Source organism: Peromyscus eremicus, chromosome 4, assembly GCF_949786415.1.
Source record: "Peromyscus eremicus chromosome 4, PerEre_H2_v1, whole genome shotgun sequence".
Taxonomy (NCBI): domain Eukaryota; kingdom Metazoa; phylum Chordata; class Mammalia; order Rodentia; family Cricetidae; genus Peromyscus; species Peromyscus eremicus.
Window position 1 is genome coordinate 8,373,948 of NC_081419.1, and position 22,787 is coordinate 8,396,734.

At 43.8% G+C, this 22,787-nt stretch overlaps 1 protein-coding gene across 5 annotated transcripts in view; it reads left to right on the forward strand.

Moving 5' to 3' along the window:
* Positions 1–7,173: 7,173 nt before the first annotated feature.
* The window catches only part of Mapkap1 (MAPK associated protein 1), a 217,375-nt gene continuing 201,761 nt past the window's right edge, over positions 7,174–22,787 (forward strand). For 3 of the 5 annotated variants that reach the window (XM_059260123.1, XM_059260118.1, XM_059260124.1), the window contains exon 1: positions 7,510–7,666. The gene's annotated coding sequence lies outside the window, so the exon portion shown is untranslated. The other 2 variants (XM_059260122.1, XM_059260120.1) reach the window with 2 other exon arrangements.

Here is a 22,787-nt window from a genome sequence, read left to right on the forward strand (position 1 = left end):
TTGGGAAGCAGAGGCAGGAGGATTGCAAGCTGAAATCATCTAGGCTACATGGTGAGTTCTAGGTCAGTCTGGGTTAAGTAGTGAGACTCTGTCTCAAAAGAAACTCAAATAAATCAGAAAAATAGGTGAGTTAAATTTGAATTCATGGGTTGACAAGATTGTTCAACAGCTAAGGCATCTGTTGCCAAGCCTGAAGATGTGAGTTGCATCCTGGGAATTCATGTGGTGGAAGGAGAGAACCAACACCCATAAGTTGTCTTCTGTCCTCATCATAGACACTGTGGCATATGTGTGTACACATACAAAATAAATGCAATGCAATATTAGAAGAAAATATTTGAATTCACTAATATCCAAATGCACCAGCTCCAGAGGCTCTTGGCTGACTCCAACAGTGAGCAGTTCTTCATTGTCTAGGAAGCTTGCAGTACTCTTCAAAATCCTTGCAAGGTCAGAGAAATACAGCTGTTTGTGTCTGACCCTTTGGATATACATCTTTTATTTTATTTTATTTTAAAGATTTATTTATTACATATACAGTGTTCTGTCTGCACGTATCCCTGCAGGCCAGAAGAGGGTGCCAGATCTTATTACAGATGGTTGTGAGCCACCATGTGGTTGCTGGGAATTGAACTCAGGACCTTTGGAAGAGCAAGCAGTGTTCTTAACCTCTGAGCCATTTCTCCAGCCCTGGATATACATCTTTTAAAAGAGGTACTAGCATTAGGTAAAAGTGTGGAAGTCAGAGGCCAACTTTGTGCGCTCAGCTCTCTCCTTCCCTACCTTTATGTGGGTCTCAGGCATTGAAATGAGGTGTAAACTCACTCTTGTGGCAGCTGCCTTTACCTCTGAGCCATCTTACTGGCTACTGGCTCGTTTCAGGTATTTTTAAGGCTTTCAACAAGCTGTCCTCTGAAATTGAAATTGTATTCTAGAAACTTTACTCCATAGCAATTATAACCCAGCAGCACATTTAACTTACTAATATTTATTGAAATATTTTTAGCTGCAAAAACATTTTATGTGCATTATTATTTATTAATGCCCTGTTTTAAAATATTACACATAAAATTTATTCCAGTGCACATTAGTAAATAAATTATGCTTGTAATTTCTAATGCATTTTTAATTATAAATTTATCCATGTCTACCTTTATTTATGATATCTGTGTCTCACTGTTGAACATACTGTATATTAATGGAGACACTGTTAATTATGCATTCTTGGAAGTTGCATTCGACAAAACATCCAAGTTTTTTTGTTTTTTTTTTTTTTTTTAACATTCTTAGAACTGTTATCATCTGTTAATTTAGGAGTCAGCACTCACAGTCCTAGCTAACCTCTGAAATCAGAAAAGTGCTGTTAGGAGCTGGTTATGGGACCAGATTGTAAGGGGCTGCATTTATATGTAAATGTAGCTGGCTGGTGAGGTACTGTAACACCAGGCCAATGTTCCATTTTCTTCCCACATACCCAAAAAGAGTAACTCAAGAGACTTAACACTGAAGAGAAAAATGCCACAGAACAAGGTCCAGAGAAGGTTTTCCTGGCCTGTGCCATGCAACTCCATTTTGGTGCTGCGGATTGAACCCAGAACCTCATACACCCTCGTCAGGGAACTCTACCACTGAGCTACACTCCTGAGCCTGCTGATGGGTATTGATTGTATTGGTGTGGTGTGGTGTGGTGTGGTGTGGTGTGGTGTGGTGTGGTGTGTATGTGTTTATGTATGTGTATGTGGTGTGTGTCGTCTCCTGTGTGTCTGTATGTCTGTGTTCGTGTCTGTGTGTGCTGAACAATCTGTGTGGAGGTCAGAAGACAACTTGTAAGAATTGGTTCTCTTTTTACGATGCAGGTTTCAGAAATTGAACTCAGGTCATCATGTTTGCTAGTAGTCCCCCATTACCTATTGTGCCATCTCACTAGCCCATGTGTATTCATATACTAGTCCCAACATCTTATGTTTAAGATGATTTTGGTTGATAAATTTTGCACCACCCTTTCAATAACCAAACTTAACTTAGAAGCAATATATTTGTCTTTTAAAAAATTCTTTACATTGAAGCATTATTTATATTTGAGAAAAATGTACTGTATTGCTCTGAAGTTCTATACTTCTGGGGGCTTCTTTAGAATAGTCTAAATGGAATTTTGACACCTAATTTACTTTTTCTGAAATTTCTTTGTACCATAGCAGTATAAATAAATGCCCATGTTTCCCCTAAAAAGGCAGGGCGGGGGACACATTTCAAAAGCAGAAAGCAGCAAAATTGGGATGATAAGAAGGAAATGAATTAGCGGATTAAATATAATGGCAGTACAGGTTTATAGAGCCCCGGGAAAGTGTCCCCCTGCTTCCCAGCTCTGGCAGGGTCCTGGGAGTACGGCTTCCATGCCACTGTGTTGGCTTGCGGCTTCCATATCTGTTTGCCAAAGTGGCCTTTTTTATGCACTGCTGATGCTTATGCAGAATCGGGTTTGCTAATTCTTCATCTCAAGCACTTGTTTGGGCGACTTTTCAGTCAACATGCATAGTACCAAGTGTTGGTGATGTTTTCATGCCAGATCCCGAGCTACACCGCCAGCAGAAGCTTTTAGTAAATGAAACAAAACAAGAAACACCCTCTTCCTTGTGGCCTGTCAGATGAATGTCAAAAGGATGAGTGTTCTGGTTTGAATCTGAAAGGTTCCTCTCAGGCTCATGTTTTGAATGCTTGCTCCTCAGCTGGTGGCCCAACTGGAAATGGGTCTAATTGGCCAAGTAGGTAACAAGGGCGGAAAGTTATACTGACCCCCAGTCTTTGCTGTGATGTGAACAGCCTCTGCCACACATTCCTACTGCCATAAACTGAGCCACCATGTATGGCTTCCCCACCACAGACAGGAACCTCCTGCAATCATGAACCTGGAGAAATCTTTTCTACTGTTTCTGCCAGGTGTTATGGTTATAGCAGCTCAGAAGTAATTCATGGAGACAGAAAGTCTGACAGGTGATGACATGGAGAATAAGGCTCTGCATGTGGCCTGCCATTGGGAGGAAAGCAAGTATGTAAAAAGATACAGTCCTTGCTATCTTGGTGTGTCAAGCCATAAATGTACGGGACATTTCCATACACCAGCCACTGTCCAAGGACTCCATGTGTTACTTCTGGAACCCTCCCAACAGCCTAGATGAGGAAACACATCAGAAAGGCAAGCAGCTGGTGGGTTTCAGCTTTTGTCCTTGGTCCTCCATCCTGGATCCCAAAAGCAAAGCATCATCCACTGGCTAACGGCTTCTTTTCTAACCTGGAGTTGAAGGTCATGCTGTCTGGTGGTTATGACCATGATGAAGCATGGGCCGCCTCTGTGCTCTTGTCCTCTCCAGCCCTGGGCCCAGCACCATCAGTGTGTTTTCTATGTGTTTGCTCCTGAGGTCTGACCATAAGCGCCCATAGATCAGGAGGCAGAGCAATGGATACTTTGCCTTTTAATGCTCCCTCTGCCTTCTGATACAATGCCTGCTTCCTGGGCGCTCAAGTCATCCAGTTGCTTTGTCTTCTTGCTTCCTTGTCTACCTTCAAAATGCTGATCCTCGGGTTCAGAAAAGCATGGCAAATGTCTCCTTCTCCTCCCCATCTTCTTCTTTTCCCTCCTTTTCCTCCTCTTCCCCTTCTGTTTATGTTGTTTTTTTGGTACAAGAATTCACTCTCTAGTGCCTAGGACAAACTTAATTCCTAACAGTGTATGCTTGCTGACTGACTAGAGTGTCATAATAGTGGTGACCGTTCTTTGTTAGTAATCAACAGGTCATCTCTGTCCATGTGAGTGACAGGTATTAGATCATTTAATCCTCACTGTTCAAAGAGCTTATTTAGACTTTTGTCATTCTCTTTAAAATATTTCTTTTTTTTAACGTGTATATGTGAGTGCTTGAATGCATATGTGCTCTCTATGTATACATCTGGTCCCCAGAGGCCTGAGTAGACATCAGATCCTCTGGACCTGGAGTTCCAGGTGGGTGTGAGCTGCCTGATATTGATGTTGGGAACCAAACTCAGGTCCTCTGCAAGTGCTCTTAACCATGAAACCATCTCTCCAGCTCCCGTCATTCCCTTTTTAAGTGTAAGGAGCTGTGTAGAAGGGAGGGAGGCTTCTTAGAGTGGTGACTAGCAACACTGCTGAGCAGCAGAGTGGAGATTCGATCTTTAGAACCTATGCATGCTTGGTAGTCCATCTGATTTCCATTTTAGCTGGGTTTATGTCTCTGAGAGACGATTTGACAATTGGGCTTCAGAGTGGAGACAAGAAAAGTAAACAGAAAGAATAAGATCTAGAGGCCCTAGTCCAGGCCTAGCAGATACTGGGCTCCATCCCAAACAGATTGAGAGGACAGAAACCCCTAAACCTTAAAGAACAGACCAAGAAAACTGAACACCCACCTTGTTCCCACCTATTGTTTTACAGAGTGATTACAGCAGGTCCCTGAAGGATCCATGGTGGTGTGTGTGTGTAAGAATCCAGCTGGTGATTGTGTGCCTCTCTCCTTCTGCCTCCCTGTTTGAAGCAAGAGACCAATCATATACCACTTGAATGAATCTATGGGGTGCTGCGAAATAATCCTTCTGTCCACTGTGAAGATGTGTTGCTCTCATTGTTAATAAAAAGCTGATTGGCCAATAGCTAGGCAGGATTTTCTGGACAGAGAGAACGCTGGAAAGAAGAGGAGTGGAGTCTCAGGAGTCTCAAGGAGATGGAGAGGAAGCAGGAGATGAACTTGCCCTACTGACAAAAGGTACTGAGCCTGTGGCAGAGCAAAGATAAGAACTATGGGTTAATTTAAAATGTAAGAGTTAGCTAGGAGCAAGCCTGAGCTATTGGTCAAGCATTTATAATTAATAAGTCTCTGTGGGGTTATTTGGGGGCTAGCTGGCAGGACAGAAAACTCCACATACAATAGGGTATCAGTTGGTTGGTGACTTTAAAGTTGGGTGTGGATCCACTAAGATTCAGCCTTGTCTCTTTGGTTCTTTTGCTAAGTACATTTTTGTTCTCTTTTAAAGACAGGGTCTTGCTAAATAGCTCAGGCTGGCTTGGAGCTCCTGATCCCCTATCTCAGCTTCCCCAGTGCCAGCATTGGTTACCAACATTGGTGTCACACCTGACTTGGTGAAATGCATTTTTTGAGAAGCTTCCCAGACAATTTCTCAGATCAGAGAACACTAGCACCAACTCTCTCTTTTGGTGTATGTGTGTGTGTGTGTTGAGGTATGCACATGGAAGCCAGAGGATAATCTCAGGTATGGTTCTTCCTTAGACACCATCCAATCTTTTATTTATTTATATATTTATTTATTTATTTATTTATTTATTTATTTGTTTTTGAGACAGGGTTTCTCTGTGTAACAGTCCCAGAACTCATTTTGTACATCAGGTTGGCCTCAAACTCACAGAGATCTGCCTGCTTCTGCCTCCCAAGTGCTGGGATTAAAGGCATGGGCCACCACTGCTTGACCTTTGTTTTTTGAGACAGGATCTCACTATGCAATTCTGGCTGGCCTAGAAATTGATATATAAACCAGGCTGGCCTCAAGCACACAGAGATTTACCTGTCTCTGTCAGCTTTTTTTTTTTTTTTTTTTTTTTTTTTTTTGTTTGTTTGTTTGTTTTTCGAGACAGTAAGTTCCAGTTCCTGGCTGTCCTGGAACTCACTCTTTAGACTAGACCAGGCTGGCCTTGAACTCACAGAGATCCACCTGCCTCTGCCTCCCGAGTGCTGGGATTAAAGGCGTGTGCTACCATTACCCGGCTGTCAGCTTAATTTTTTTGAGACAGGGTCTCTCTTCAAGTCTTGGGAGTCAACCAATTAGGCAAGACTGACTGGCCAGCCTGCCCCTGAGATCTGCCCACCTCTGTCTCTCTGGGGTTGTATGTGTGCACCACCACATACAGATTTTTACTTGAGTTCTGCAGATCAAACTTAGGTCTTCATGTTTGTATGGCAAGTGATTTCCTAGCTATCTTCCCCAGCCTTCTGCCACTGATTTCTGTTCCAGAAATTTAGCCTTCTTACATCTCATCCAGACTTTCTCCTAGTCCTGAATACGGTTGTTATCTTCACTATTTTGTGTGTGATGAGAGTAGTAACATTTGTTACGATGTGTTGGGCATTTTGCTGGTATTTATTATACATCAACCTATCTTATTCTCATAGCAATATTCAGAAGTTGGAACTACTGTTATTGGTGGAAAAATCGAGAGGGGTAGTGTCCAAAGACTCACAGAAATATAGAGTTGGTATTTGACTCTATAAAAAAAAAAAGATTTTTAAAATTAAATGTTTAGAATTTCATACATGCATACATTGTATCTTGATTATATTAATGCCTTCCCCTAACTTATCCCAGGTCCACTCCTACCCTCTCCCAAATTCCTGACTAATCCTCCCCTTTAATTTTTTTTATTCCAATTTGTGTTGCCCATATACTTCTGGGTGTGAGGCCATTCATTGGAGATGGTTGACCTACCAGGGGCAACACCCTTACGGTAAGCCGACAGTCCCTTCCTCCAGGGGCCAACAACTGTCAATAGCTCTTCATCTTAGGAGTTGGGGCTTGTGAGCTCCAGAACACTGACTGGCTTGGTCTTATGTGGGTCTTGTTCAGGTAACCTGAGCTGCTGTGAATTCATGAATGCTGAGAGTCTGTCATGCCCAGAAGACAGTGATTGTGCCAGACCTCTGGCTCTTTGCGATCTTTCTGTTTTCACTTTCCTGATGGTCTCTGAGCCTTCCAGAGTGGAGGTGTGATGTGTCCCGCTTGTGGCTGAGCACTCCATAAGACGTTCCATCTCTGCACTTTGGCCAGTTGTGAATTTCTGTATTAACCGCCGAACACTGAAAAAAGAAACTTCTCTGATGAGGTCTGAGAGCTACACTAATCTGGGTGTTGAGGTAAGATTTAAAAAGCAGTTTGATACCATGTCCATCTAGTAAATAATAATTGCAGTGAACTCTTCTTTCTGACATGGAGGTTAAGCTGAGGACTGTTCCTTGTAAAAGTGAGAATAGCTTACAGAGAGCCCTACAGTTTTGGGCAGACAGAATTTAGTTAACTAGCTCCAGACCGACCTGGGAGCAGCGCGCTTGCGCAAGCCTTCCATCAGGCCCCGCCTCCGCCCCGCCTCCCGGGAGGCTCTTGCTCCGGGCTCTGGGGCTTGCGCACTGCGTCCCCAGCTAGCGGCGCCTTCCCGACCGGGGACTTCCGGTACGCCGGGTGCGGTTCCGGGTCGTGGCACGGCTCGGGGTAACAGGGCTACTGTTGCCGGCCGGTGGCGGCGGGGAGCGGCGGGGTCATGAGGGCGAGTCTGGGGCGCGGCAGCCGAGCCGGCCGGTAGAAGCGCCGGTCCTCGAGGACTCCGTGGGCGCAGGGTTCGGTGCAGGGGCCGGGAGGCGTAGGGAAGCCGGGGCCACCCTCAGGGACGTGTCCTGGGCGAGGCGGCCCGTAGTGTGGAAGCAGCTTCAGGTAAAGGTTGCCCCGGCCGCCGCCGCCCCCTCGCCCGCGGGACTCTGCGGCCCCTCAGCACCCTGCTGCCCAGCGGCTGCCCGCCGCCGGGGCCGTGCTCGGTGGCCTGGGAGCATCCGTTTCCTGGCCCTTCCCGAGCCTGACAGCTGGGTGTGTGACTTAGGTGAGGAGAGGCTGTGGACCTGGTGGTGTGGGGGCGGGGGCGGGGCGCCCTTGGCTCCGGCGGTTTCAGGCCCCGAACTCGGCAAGGTCCGGTGCCCCAGCTCCATTCTGTGAAACCAAGTTTTCAAAGCATTGCCTGGGCAGTCCTGAAACAGTCCTGAAAGCAGATTGTTTTCCTATCTGGAGTGCTGCTAGGAACTCGGATTCCGGTTTTTCTGTTTATGGGAGTGACAAGGAGTGGTAAAGCTCGGGGGTGGGATGGGAAGAAGAAAAGATTATAATTTAAACAAGTGTATAACTCGAACCAGAAACTGTAAGATCAACCAGGGACCTCGAAATTTGTTACACTTCCTTTGAATGATTGCGAATATTTGAAACTGTCACTGTCCCCAACTCCGTGCAAAGCACCATATTTGTTATAAACCCCCAAACAGCCAAGTTGAAAACCTTCCCGGGTGTGAGTAGTGACATGGACAGACACATCAGTTAAAAGATCGGCGGCATTCACTTGACCAACAGAAAGGATGGGTCCGTTTTGTGAGCACCCACCAGAACAGAAGTAAAGTGCGTTATCCTGTGTTTTGGGGCCACACAAGCTGCAGTGAAAGTACTTACTCAGTGATAATTGCCCCCATCTTTTTCAACTTATACCCCCGCAAACTTACTGGAGTCTGGGGAGGGGCATGCCAGGTATCCCTTTCCTATTCAGCTGGGTGCTCACATCTGCCTTCAGCTACTAAATGTGCATAGTACCTGTATAGCCTCTATGTGCCTGTGGCTCCTGGCTAGCTTTTTACAGTTAAGCTTATAAAAGACCCTATTATAGGCCTTCCCTCTGGATAAGTCAGTTCTCAAAATACTTCTGATTTGTCCCCAAGTACTTAAAAAAAAAAAAATTACCCTGCCCCACCTAGAAGCTTCCCGGGTTTTGGTTTCTGACATATTGATAATGCTTCCCATGGTCCAACTGAAGGTGGTCTCACTTCACCAGTTAGGGACAATCCAGCTTCTACTGATTTCTTTCTTTGCTTTTTTTCTTAAGAATTATTTTTTAAAAATGTGTGTCCATGTGGGGTTTGTTTGTGTCTGTGTGAGGGCAGTTTCCCTCAGTGGTCAGAAAAGCCGAAGAGGTGTCAGATGCCCTAGAACTGGAACCTCTGGTGCTTTCGAGCTGCACATTGTGGGTGCTGGGAACCAAACTTGGGTCCTCCACAAGACAAGTACTGGCTCCTAACTGCTGAACTGTTTCTCTAGCCCTGGGGATGATTTCTTACCTTGCTAGAATCCTATAAACACTTGTTATTTACAGTCATTTGATCTAGCAAGCATTTATTGTGTGTAGATATAGGTCAGGTACTCTAGTACAGTTTAATAAGACTCAGTCACTTTGTACAGGGAGTTGTTACTGTGAGAGGGAAATTAGTCACTCCAGTGCTGTGGCAGGTAGGGGTGTAAGGTTCTCTCCGGAATGGAAGTAGTACGTAGTGTTAGCTTTTGAAAGATGACTTTTGGTCAAGGGAATGAGCATAATGCAAGGTAAATTGAACTTTAGTATTTCTCATTTAATCATTTTAACTAACATTTATAGACAGGAAGACACAGGCTCCATAGCTGCTATGAGACAGAGCCAGCTCTTGCCGCCCTCTTACCATAGCACTCTATGCAAGTACGTATTGAAACAACTGAATAAGAGGAAAAATAAGAATGTTGAAATGGGCAGTACAGAAACTCCTCTCAAGGTAGACAAGGCCAGGTACTGTGGTGCAGGCCAGCTGCTTGGCAGGCTGAGGCAGCAGAGTACTTGTACAGATTGTTTGAGGCCAGCCTGGGCATCAGTGAAAATCCATTTTTAGAAAAGAAATGTTAGGCTGGAGAGATCTCAGCAGTTTAGAGCAGGGGTGGCCCTTACAGAGGACTTGGGTTCATTACCCAGTACCTGCATGGTGGCTCACAACCATCTGTAATTCCAATTCCAGGGGATCTGATGCCGTGTTTTGGCCTCTGTGGGCACCAGGTAGGCACATGGTGTACAGACGGACATATATACACACACAAAACACCTATATACATAAGGTTAAAAATAATTAAAAAATGGCTCTGTACTTTAGAGCACTGACTGATATTCCAGAGGTCCCAAGTTTAATTCCCAGCAACCATATGGTGGCTCACAACCATCTATAATGGGATCTGATACCCTCTTCTGGTGTGCCGACATTACATGCTGACAGCATGCATATACATAAATAAATAAATGTTTGCCAGCAGGCAGTGGTGGCACACGCCTTTAATTCTAGCACTAGGAAAGCAGAGGCAGGCAGATTTAGTGAGTTTGAAGCCAGCCTGATCTACAGCTTGAGTTCCCAGGACAGCTAGAGCTACACGGAGAAACCCTGTCTCAAAAAATCAAACCAAAAAGAATAAAAAAGAAAAGAAAAATCCTGGTAGACCTGAACACCCTAACCTGAGCTTTCTAAGCAGCCTTTCAGATTGAGGATTTTCAGGTAGCAGTAAAGTCTGACCCTGCTCCAAAACTCAGAAAATCTGAGACCCAAAAGTACTTCTGGCCCCAACCATTTCAAATAAGGAATTCTCAACCTACAAATTGTCAGGTACGCCTAATGATATCCACAAGATCTCTGAGTGGATTTCAAGTCCAAGCAAAGCCAAGTCAATGCAAATGTTCCTCAACTGTTAGAGAGTTTATTGGAAATCAGTGTTCCATGAAGTGTTACTCAAATCAAATTAAAAAAGTTCCAGGCATGTCACCAGGATGTTGCCATTGCTGCTTTTCACAGGCATTTGAGAGGTTAAAGTGGAAGGGCTAAACTCTGTGAGGGCACAAATGCCAGGCAATCGAGATGAGTTTCAGTTTCTACTCTAACTTGCCAGTTGATAAAGACTTGAAGGGTGCATGCGTGCGTGATTCATTCAGCAGTTCCAGGCAAAATGTTAGGCCATGGGATGCCACTGGGAATAAAGCTAGGTCCCCACTTTGAGGTCATGGACATTCCAGTCGGGGAGAAATGTGTGCAGATGAAGTAGTCACATTCTGTATATACTGCCACAGGGTGCCATAGAGCCCACAGTGAGTACTTACTGTGGATAACATTGTCCCCAAAGCTGTTTTACATCTGTCCCTGTGAAGGAAGGTATGAACATCACCCTGGTTTTATAGATAGGAACTAGAGCATGGGAAAGGTAAATAACTTCTTGGGGGGATGTGTGCAGCTCAGTGGTAGAGTGAGTACTTAGCATGAGTGAGGGCCCATGCGTCACTTCCAGGAACCAAAAAGTAAACAGAAAAGAAAAAGAGGTTCCTTGAGTTTATACAAGTGGCGTTTTGAGCTGAAGGATGCCTGCCAGCCTCTTCAGTCCCGTATCCTGCTACTTGTTCTTGCTGTGTGAATGTGGACCTGATGGAAATGCTACAAAGAGGAGCTAGCTGTGTGTGGAGCTTCAGTGGCATGTCCCTGTCTGGGCACAGTAAGGAGTGGAGGTGGTCTCTGCACTCGGAGCCCATCAGCTAATCTACTGTTTCTGGAGTGTTCTTTTGTTGTTTCTGTTTTTTTGTTTGTTTTGTTTTTAGGGTGGGTATATTTTGCTTGTTGACTCAACTGAATGCTTTAGAAACTGTTCCAGTTCAGGGGTTATTCGATGCTTAGGCCTTACTGTTAAGGATGCAGCCAGATGTCAGATTGCCAAAAGAAAGAGAAGTCTGTTACATTTCCCACTGAAGGTGCCTTGACCGTGTTTCTAGAATCCTTACCTTAGAAGGTGGTGCATCAGGAAGCACAGAAGCTTGGAAAATTGACAGAGGGAGTATTTTAATTCTTGCCAATCTATTTTGCAGAGTGGCCAGTGTATGGTTTTCTCATGTCATCAGGCTAAATTTCAAAGGGATGAGGTTTGGGTGAGAGGACCTTGTGAGACTTGGATTTGGTGCTTGTCCCACTGTAGATACCACCAGATTTGTCTTCCCTTGGCTGTCTTCGTAGTACCATGCAGTGGCATTGTTCCTTCAGTCTTTTTTTTTTTTTTTTTTGCATACTATGTTTCCATCGCCCTCATAACCCTTTATAGTAGGTGAGGTTACAAAGGAGAGCAATCAGAACTTGAGATGAAAAAAATTGGCAGCCAGAAAACCACAGTTTTGTAGCTAGTGCCTTGGTCTGAGAGGGACTCACCTTCAAAATAAGCTTCACTGTGCACCGCCTTTGAAGTTTGGGCAAGTCATTTCCAGATTCTTGACTCTTTCCCTATCTGGATGGTGAATAGTGAAATTCAAGTCTTGCTGAAGTCTTTTCAGGATTGCTGTGCTTCAAGTTACACAGCAGGGTACCAGCAGACCCCCCCAGTAGGATCTGGTGCTGTTCTTCTCTCTGCATGACAGGGCAGGCCCTGCCCTGTGTTCTGTCATTGCCTCCAAAGAACCTTGGTGGGCTAGTGCTCCCCTCAAGTATGTAGTGCTCCCCTCAGGTATGTAGCGCTCCCTCTCAGGTATGTAGTGCTTCCCTCAGGTATGTAGTGCTCCCCTCAAGTATGTAGTGCTCCCCTCAGGTATGTAGCGCTCACCCTCAGGTATGCAGTGCTCCCTCTCAGGTATGTAGCGCTCCCTCTCAGGTATGTAGCGCTCCCTCTCAGGTATGCAGTGCTCACCCTCAGGTATGCAGTGCTCACCCTCAGGTATGCAGTGCTCCGTTGACTGCCTCACACAAGAGGGAAAGCGGACAGAGAGTCACCCAGCAGAGTAAGAGAAATATGCTCAGGGAGTTCCCAGCCCAAGAGTTTAATTTATTTTTATTTTAATCCCCCTCTTCCACCAGGTAAAAATTGAAGAAATATTAGTCTGTTAGATATTTGTTTTCATTCATACTCTATTGTATAAAGAAATAACATGGAATATAAAAATGAAGAGAATAAATCCTGAGCAGTCATTCAGAATTTATTAACTGTACTTGGCAGCAGTCTGGGTGTATCAGGGAAGCAGATTTAAGATAGAAAACACAAAATTTGAAGTGAAAGTAGAAAATAGTTTCAAGAAATTAAAAATGAGAAAATGGAGAGAAACCACTTTAAAAAAAACCTGAAATTTTGCAAAAAGGTATTAGAGTCACTACTGGGATGATTGTGATTGCTTGTGAAATAATTGAGTGTTATGTCAGACTCCCCAAATGTGTGCAATGTTAGGTTCCTAACACCCCACTCTAGCATGTTTTGTGGATTATCTGTTGTTGGTACAGATAATTAGTCTGAAGGTTCATAGCTTCAAAGAGATGACAGTATTTAGCAGCCAGCCCACCCCTGTCTGGTTTTAAGGTACTGTGCTATAAGTAAGTACTGTTTCAGCAGGGGATTGGTAGGAAACCATTGGAAAGAATGTGCTGCTTTTGTAGCTTTTTAAAGATGAACTTTTTGTTATGTGCATATTTTACCTACATGTATATATATGCATTACATGGGTCTCTTTCCCGTGGGGGCTGGAAGAGGGCATTGGATCTCCTGGAACTGGAGTTAAACATAGTTCTGAGCTGCTAGGAACTGAACCCTAGTACTTTGAACTGCTGAGCCATCTCTCCAGCCCTTGAAAACAGCAGCTCTTTGATATGAACTTAAGTTGTTGACAACCAGCTTGAGTACTGAAGTGGTGTGGAGCAGAGCCTTGAAACCACACCCACCTGGGTGTTATATTGGCTGTCTGTGTGACCTACACAGTGTGTAGAGTGGAGTTAGGGATGCCATCTACAGCCCTTGTGAGAATTAAAAGACCATGTTGGTACCTTGTATGAACTGCAGTGCTTCTGCAGAGAAGCAGGCTTTGGCATGCAGGGACACAGGGCATCCAGGACTGACACTAACTGCAGTGCTTAGGAATGAAGAAGATTGTTCACATCTGGATCCTGAGTTAGTCATAACTTTGGTTGTACTTTGTGAGTTACTTAGCATACATGACTGCTGTGTTCTATTGAGACAAGTTTCAGTATGCTGTTTTGGGGGTGGTTAAACTGATTTGCTGAGTAACATTAGAAACTTACACTAAAACTGAGCCTAGTAGTGCATGCCTTTAATCCCAGCAGTAGGAGGCAGAGGCAGGTGGATCTCTGAGTTTGAGATCAGTCTGGTCTACAGAGTGAGTTCCAGGAGAGCCAGGGCTGTACAGAAAAACCCTGTCTTGAAAAGCCGAAAAAATAACAAAGAAATGTACACTGGCTTATGTGGTCTTGTTTTGTGCAGTCACTACCCTTAGAAGTGACTAGAACACGGGATGTTTGTCAGGTGCAGAAACCAAAGCTAGAGAGGCAGGGTTTCAGTGTCTAGGGCTACCAGTAGCAGCTTTTGCCTTGATTTGTCCATTCTCTTTAATCATTTACATTTAATGCTTACAGAAAGTCATTTTTCATTATTTGTGAGTGAATGATTGTAGGTATAACTTTATAATACGAAGTTTAAAGATTTGATGAAACTGTTTGTTGCTGGCAAAAGTTGGTGGTGAGAAGGCTACCCATTCCTTACTTGTCTCACTGTAATTTGGTAAAATTTGATAAAACTTCTGAAAAGACCTTGAGCAGCATTTATTTCAAGCTTTATGGAGTTATGCATGCACTTAAGGTTGTAGTTTTAGTTTTAGAAATCTCTGTTAAAAGGATTATAGATGTAGAAAAATGTTCATGTTCAAGGATGTTTCTTGTAGTTGGGCATAGTGGCCTAAACCTGTAATTCCATTGCTTGGGAAGCTGAGGCAGGAGGATCATGAATTTGAGGGCTGCTTGGACTATATGTTAAGTTTCAGGCTACTTGGGCTACATAGTGAGACTCTCAAAAAAAAAAAGGAAGAATTGCATTTATGTTGGTACTGGTGAGCCCATGTTGCCATCCCCTGTTTGTCAGTGCCCAGTGGGATAGTGACTAGGCCTGTGACCACTTAGTCTGACTTCCAGGAGGGGCGTGTGCCTCTGAAATGAAGGCACCTAGTTGGCCAGTTGATAGAAAGCAGTTGTTTGTGAGTTTAAAGCTTATATATTATGAAATGCTTCTTTGATAGAGAAAATAAGTTGTGTTAACACACACGCACACACACATGCCAACCAGGGCTGGCTAGATGGCTGAGTGAGTAAGGACACTTGCCACCAAGTCTAATGAACTGGGTTTGATTCCTAGAACCCACGTGATGGAAAGTGTGAGACGGTGTGGGGGGGGTACGGGGGGCACACAAGTGTTTAAAAAAAAGGTCAACTAGGGTACAACATAGTTTTGTTTATTTTCTTGGGTGTGGTGTGGATGTGTGGGTGCATGTGCCATGGTGCCACAGTTTTTAAAGTCAGTGGGGGCCTTCCAGGGATTGTACTCTAGTTCTTAGGCCTGGCAGCAAGCTCCTTAACCCCAGCCATCATCCTTCTAATGGATCATGGGTTGAGGGGCTCTGAACCAGAAGCAGTTCAGCTGCTCTTCTAAGAAAGGCAGGAGTGACATTTTTATAGTGAGAATGAAGGAAAGCAAGGGAACTATTTGGTTGTTTGACCAGTTGCCTGGTCTGACCTCTTCAGTCGAGGATTCCCTAGCGACAGAATTACAGGTTAGATGGAGCTGTCGTTGGCCGGCTGAGCTTAGATTCTGTTTTGTTGTAATGTAAGCAAGCATTTACAAGAAATAGATCAAGTCAGTTTTGCTTATGTTTATAAATTAGGCAAGGTTAAAGTCACCTATGTGATCTAAATGACTTTGTCTGCTTAGGATGGTCTCCATTTTAATTTACTTTCACAAGAGCAAATTTCATCTTTTTTATTTTGTAAGAAAAAAAATTAAAGGCAAAAGTTTTTTAGATACTAATTTTTCTAGTGTCAGTAAAGTTATAAATATTAAAGTGACATGATGGATTGTCACCTTAGACTCTTCCAATTATATATTTCATAACTGAAGTAATATCAGCATGCACATTAAGCATTATGGCCAGTTAGGTAGGTTTTTTAACTGTGTATGGTAATTTTCTTGTATGTGGTATCAAAACATGCACAAAATTTAACAAGTGTGTGATCGTATTTAAATTAGGAAAATACCAGGCAAGTTGTTTCCTTTGTAAACTGCTCTGTCCAAAGCATTCTGTGTATTATCAGAATGAAAAATGACAGCACTTTGTCATCTGCTCAAATTGATACTGCACTCTTTAGGATGACAGCTGAAAAGGCCCACAGGTGCCATATAAAGAGGTGACCATGTTGTCATATTTCATTTCGGCATCCCTCTGCAAAGCCATAATTACCTAATTAGGTTGTTAATTAGGAGATTAGCATTTCACTATATTGATAGAATGCTCTTTACCAGTGTGGGGCTAGATACAGATTTGTCTGCCCTAATTTATAATCTCTGCCTGCTTTGTACTTATTTATTTGCTTAAGATCCTTGTGTGGAGCAATTGAGTTTATCTGAGAAACAGTTTGTTTACAAGCTAATGAAGCTTTGATAACTCACTGAAGTTGCTGAGCTAAAGTATGAACAGAACTAAAGAATGGCCTCAGCCCCAAAGAGATTGTGAAAATTCTGAATTGATAGAACTTCTATTACCACAGGCAACAAACACATAAGAGTTCAGATTATTGGTCTGAAGTCCAAAATGCAAAATTTGAGTGTGAAGTGTGACAGATGTATGTGCCCTAAACTAGGCAAAGGGCATTATTTTAGCTGTATTGAAATGTACTACTTTCATTTGTAGTTGAGAACCTGAAACTTGTCAGCAACTTGAGAATAAGTATATCCACCTCTTTAGAATGAGCCAGGCTTTATTTCACTTGTACCTTCTGTCCCTTGGTCTTTGCTGGGGACATTTTCTTAACCACTCTTTGGCCTGAGTCATTCTGAAGTTTGAAGTATTTAATAGTAACCTCACAGTTGGTATTTGGACTATGCAGTGTGTCTGATATTCTTTTCAGGGGCTGAGAGCCATTACTTCCTTTCTCAGTATAGTGCCTGTAGTTGGTGCCTTCCCTAGCTTTCTAGTTCAGAGCCCTTCCTAATGCTGCGACCCTTTAATATGGTTCATCATGTTGTGCTGACCTCCATAAAATTATTTTCATTGCGACTGCATAACTGTAATTTTGCTGCTATTATGACTCGTGATGTAAATAGCTGTGTTTTCTGGTGGTTGTAGGAGACCCCTGTGAAAGGGTTGTTCAACCCCCATGGGTTGAGAACCGCTGCTCTAAGCAGTAGTTTAGCTGCTGCCTTTTCCTTCTTCTTTTTGAGAAAAGAATACATAGGGTCTTTTTATGTAGCCCTGGCTGTCCTGGAACTCACTATGTAGACCAGGCTGGCCTTGAACTACAGAGGTCCACCTACCTCTGTCTTCCAGGTGCTGAGATTAAAGATGTGAGCTAAACAGGACTCAGAAGGGTGAAGAAGCCAGGTGACAAGGCAAAAAATTTCCAGAGAGAAGTTTCTGTGTGGATGAAGGTCGAGTGAGAACAAAGTTCTGTATGGATGGAAAGTACTAAGGGATGAGTGGGGAATGGAGCTGCTTGGTGGACAAGGGTCAGAGTTGGGAAGGAGTTTGGGAAGTCAGTGAAAGACTTTAGGACAAGTTAGGAAGCAATTGTATTAGCATAGCCAAGAGCCAGTGGCTTACTTAAAATAATGAGAAATGGATGAGTTCTTGAGAGAAAGAGCTAGAATGCACAGGATTCTGACTAAATGTCTTCAGGATCCATGGGAAGGAAGGAGTGAAGGCTCCTGATTTAATAGTCCATTCTTTGTGCACATTTGGAATATATGTCTGAGTGTGTCATAGATACGAGGCCTGAGTCTTATTTCCATTTTGACCCCAAGAAAAACAACACTAGCAGCTAATTTTCTCTCGAGTGAGCTGAGGATATGAACATTTGAATGTTGGTTTGGGCCCTGTAGTAGGGCAGCAACTTGGTGAGACTGGGAGGAGCTGAGGTCTAGAGAAACAGCACTTTGCCTGTGTTCCAAACTGAATTTCTCCTGAGGACTGCTAACAGAGGCAGTGTGTCACCTCTCTGTGGCTTCTTAGGCCAGAGTTCTGATGCACATGGGCATTTTCCTTGAAAGTCAGATGTGCCGCTGGGATTTGGGCATTGGGATTAGTCTCCCTCAGCTAGAAATTTGAGTGTGCTCCTTCCACACTGATGTATTTCACAGTTCTCTTCCTCCTGAGAAGAGGACTTGGAGCCTTGTGTTTCTGCCCGAGTGATTTCCTACCTGTTGCTGGCACCAACTCATTTTACAGGTTAAGTGTTTTGATTACTCTTGTTCAGCACAGTGAAGGACATTGTTGATACTTTCAGGTTAGAGTCACTAGAGCTAGAAGAATTCTTGGATATTGTCTTAGTTAGGATTTCTATTGCTGTAAAGAGATACGATGACCACGGTGACTCTTATAAGGAAAACCTTTAATTGGGGCTGCTTACAGTTCAGAGGTTTAGTCCATTATTGTTGGGACAGGAAGCATGGCAGCCCACAGGCAGAAATGGTGCTAGAGAAGGAGCCCAGAGTTCTACATCTGGATCGGCAGGCCTCAGGAAGAGAGAGAGAGAGACAGAGACAGACAGGCAGATGGAATGGGTCTGGCTTGAACTGCTGAAACCTCAAAGCCCACCTCCAGTGACACACTTCCGCCAACAAGGCCATACCTCCTAATAGTGCCACTCCCTATAAGCCTATCGGCCATTTTCATTCAAACCACAACACATGAGCATGGATTCTGACCTTCCTTGTTTGTATGTTTCTTTTTTATTGAGATATGCATGAGTTACATACCATAACATTCACCCTTTTCCAGGTGATAATTCATATTATATTATTGCAAAGCTTTCTGACCATCACTATTACCTGTTTAGAACAGTCAGACCCCAGTCATGTGTCACTGCCCCTGTCCCGTGTCCTGTCGCCGCTCCCCCCCTCCACTCTTGACATTTACAGTTCTATTTTGCATCTCTATGGTTTTGCTTATTTTCAGTCTTTTATAGAAATAGAGTTGTAATCTGTGGCCTTTCATATCTGGGTTCTTTTGCCTAGTAAAATGTTGAAACAGTTAAGATTATACCTTATCCCCCTTCTTCATCAGGTAATAGTCTACTATATGTGTTTATGTTTATGTTTACCACCCCTTGTTTATCCATTCATCAGTTGGAAATTTTGGTTATTTCTGCCTTTGGCTATTATGCTGCTTTGCATATGTGTGTACAAACTTGTGTGTGAACAGGTATGTTCAGTTCTCTAGGGTACATGTTGAGCCTATTGCTCACATGGTAACTCTGTGTTTCTAAGCATTGTGAGACTCTGCCCAATTGTCTCCCGAAGTGGCTGTACCGTGCTCACATTCTCAGCACATCTTTACCTGGGGCTGTTGGACAGTGGTGGAAGCTAAAGAAGGTTCATCGTGACTTCCTCACAAGGATGATCACTGGGAGCCTTCGAGCCAGTGAAGAAAGGAGCTGCTTAGAATTTGGGAATTTATGTAGCATGCTTGAATACAGGTGGAGTGTGTGTGTGTGTGTGTGTGTGTGTGTGTGTGTGTGTGTGTGTGCATGCATGTCAGTCTGCCTGTCTGTCTCTCTCTGTGTCTCTAGTGCAGCTTCTGGGTTCTCCTTTAGTGCTCCGTGCTTGTGAGCCTGCTTTCAAACTGTTGCTGTTTCCTGGGTTTCTTGCCATACGCATTCCCTGGTCAAGCTTATCCACCTATGGCTTCATGTGTCACACGGATGTTAATGTCTTCCAGATTTACTCAGTTTTCTCCAGAAGTCTCCCCTCTACCCCCAGTGGTTTAGCCATATAACTCAAGTTGGTCTCTTAACATGTGACCTTCCTGCCTCTGCCTCCAAAGAACTAATATCACAAGTGTACTGTGGGTCTTGCTGATCTCTTTGGGTAATTCATACTCAAGTTCATTGTGTCTGAAATTAATTCATTATCTGCACCCCTGCCCCCACCTGCTAACTTGTTCCTGTTATTTATTTGTGTGTCACATACGTAGAGGTCAGAAAACAACTTAAAAGAGTCAGTTCTCCTCTCACTGTGTGGGCTCTGGGGATCTAACTCAGGTAGAGTTTTGACAGCAAGCATCTTTACCTGCTGAGCCGTCTCAGCAGCTTGTTTCATTGTTGGCAGTGGAAATGTTTTCCTCGACATTCACTCAGTCACCGAGTTCTGCTTTTTGTCTCTGGAATGGTTCTTGAGTTTATGAAAGCATCTTATGGCTTTGACTTGAGACCATCCTCTCCTCCTTGGGTTCTTGTCACAGCTTCACAGCAGTCTTCTGTCTTGTCCATTAGATGACTCTTCTGTGTGACATGATGCTAATCTAATCAGCAACTTTGAACTCTGTGTAGTTTCAGTTAATAAAGACGTGTTCTGCTATTTCTTGCTTCAGGACCAGACTGTATTGAAGGTTGCTGCTTGGCCTGTCTTCTCACCATCCAACTTCTTTCTCACCGTTGCAGATTCATCATAGACTAGGGAATAACAGCAACAGTAATAGTAGGCATCTGGGGAGTGCCTGCCATGGGCCAGGCAGTATCGTAAGTACATAACATTCATTTATTCAGTCAGTCTTTACAGTTCTGAGTAGCCATCCAAAAGATTCCCATTTCCAGATGAGGAAATAGACATAGAAGTTGTTACTCTCCACAGGCCCTATAGTGAGTGCCAAGTCCAGATTTACACCCAAGTAGCTTGCTTGATTGTTCTCAGCTCTGCCTCCTGCTGACTTTCTCAGCCCCCTACTCCCCTATTCCCTTGACTTGTCTCACTACAAGGATCCTGTCTTTGATTCCAAATCAACTCAACTCATGTATGGCCTGATGTTAATTTGAAAAACCAAAGGGGATTTTACTGTAAACTTTCTAATCAAGGAGCCAGCATTACAGAGTGGTGTCAGCTCTTTTGGGACTCCTCTCCAGGGAGGTAAGTTGAAGTGACGACTTTCATTGTCTTGGTCACACTTATGTCTTGGGAAGCCTTGTCTGAGCAACCAATTTTATTCAGCTTTCTGTTCATTGTGATTCTACAGCACACCATTGGAATCCTCCAGCGTGGCTCTCATGCTTTATGGTGACCATTTGTAGTCTTGTGTTTTCTCTGCTGTCTGAATCTCCCCTTACTGATAGGGGCTGCAGCTGAGCACTTGTTACCCCAACTCCCAGCATGTGGTGGGAGGCACAGATGTTTGTACCTTTACATAGTTGAGTGTGCACAGTGTGTTCAAGAGTGTGGTAAGTGGACTAGGGGCAGAATGTATGGTTTTAGGGTAGAGTGCTGGAGCCAGCCTGCCTGGGCTTTTTCATGGCTCCATCTCATCCTTGTGTGACTTTTGGTAAGTTTGTGCCTCCATTTATTGATCTGTGGAACATGGATAATAGAATCTACGTCATAGTTTTGTGGACAAGAGAAGTGGCTTGTCCAAACCATACAGTTAGGGCTCTGATAGTTGGGGAGCTGAAATTCAGGTTTCCTGTGTGGTTCATACATGCCACAGTGCTCATATGGAGGTCTTTCAACCATATCAGTCTTCTGATTGAACTCAGGTTGTTGGTCTTGGTGGCAAGTGCCTTTGTTTGCTAAGCCATCTTTGCTGGCCCCAGAGAGATCCCTTTAATGTGTGTTAGATCCTATCATGCTGCTGTTTTCACAGTCCTCCATGGACTCCGCATTTCTCTTGGAGTATCTGAGGTTTGCCTTACTTTTCCAGCTCTTACCCTGTGCTGCTTGTCCCCCTTCCAGGACTCATGGGTACTTCTTGAATTGTGGCAGGCATGTGACTGAAGCCTTTTTCCTCATATGTTCACATGCACATGGTTTTCCCTGTCTTAGGTGGTAAGTCAGAAGCACTGCAGTGAACCATTCCTGTGCTGTTTGGTTTGCGGTTGCAACCCAGTACTCTATCTAGTGTGGCTCATTCTCCACAGCGCTTCTAGCTGCCGTAGTGCACGTGCTTTATTTGTTTGGCTGACCTCATTAGAACATGAGCTCCATGAAGGCAGGACTGTGGGTGTATGTATCTAGAGGAGTGCTTGGCAGATGTTGGCATGCAGTGCATAGTTGCTGAATGTACCCATTCAGTACTTAGTGACTAATATGGGTGGATTCATTGCTTAGAGGTAGACAGGCCATGCAGTGCAATGGAAATATAAAAGAACAGCTAACCTGGGATAAAGCAAGAAATCCACGGGAGTCTGCTTAAGGAGTATTACTGAATTTATTAGGATATAAATTGAGGAAATACACTCATGAATACAGAACTGAGTAGACAGCTGAAGTCGTCCTTTGATCTGACCGGGAGCTAATCCACCTGGCAGTTCGATCACACCAGGAAGCAGGGAACAAGGACCTCGTGACCCTTCTCCCTTACCTTTTAAGGGGTCAGGGCAAGAAGCATCACCTCCTGCCCTCCGCTCCCATATAGCCCAAGGAGCAAATACCACTACATTTCCCCTTTTTATCTAAATAAGAAGGTTCTAAACCTAATGCAAACTATATACTATAAGAATGATTATCAAAGCTGGGCGGTGGTGAACGCCTTTAATTCCAGCACTTGGGAAGCAGAGCCAGGCGTATGTCTGTGAGTTCAAGACCAGCCTGGTCTACAGAGCAAGATCCAGGACAGGCACCCAAACTACACAGAGAAACCCTGTCTCGAAAAACAAACAAACAAAACAACAAAAAAAGAATTATTATCAAGTATTGTTCAGGAGAAACAAAGAGTAATAATATAAACAAAAAACGGAGCCACAACCAACAAGAACAAGATCAAACAAGAAACACATGCTAAATGTCCAGAACATAGGTAAATGGCAAATTACTGAGATTATTCTAATAGCTGTCCTATGCTGAAGAATCTAACTCTAGTATCTGATATATTCTTAGCTAAGATATGAGAGGATTGTAACTCTAACTATCTAGTCTTCAACCCCATCAAAGATCTGAGAAAGGAAAATATTACCTGAGAAAACAGAAAGTGCAAACAATTTCCGAAAGATTGCAAGAATAAACAGAGACAGCTGGCAGCCTGGACAGTCACCTAAAGAGTCTCAGCACTATTGGGGCATCCATTTTGGCTACAGGGTTAGAATATCTGACAGACATTTTTTAGAAGCAGGAATTATGAAAGACCATCT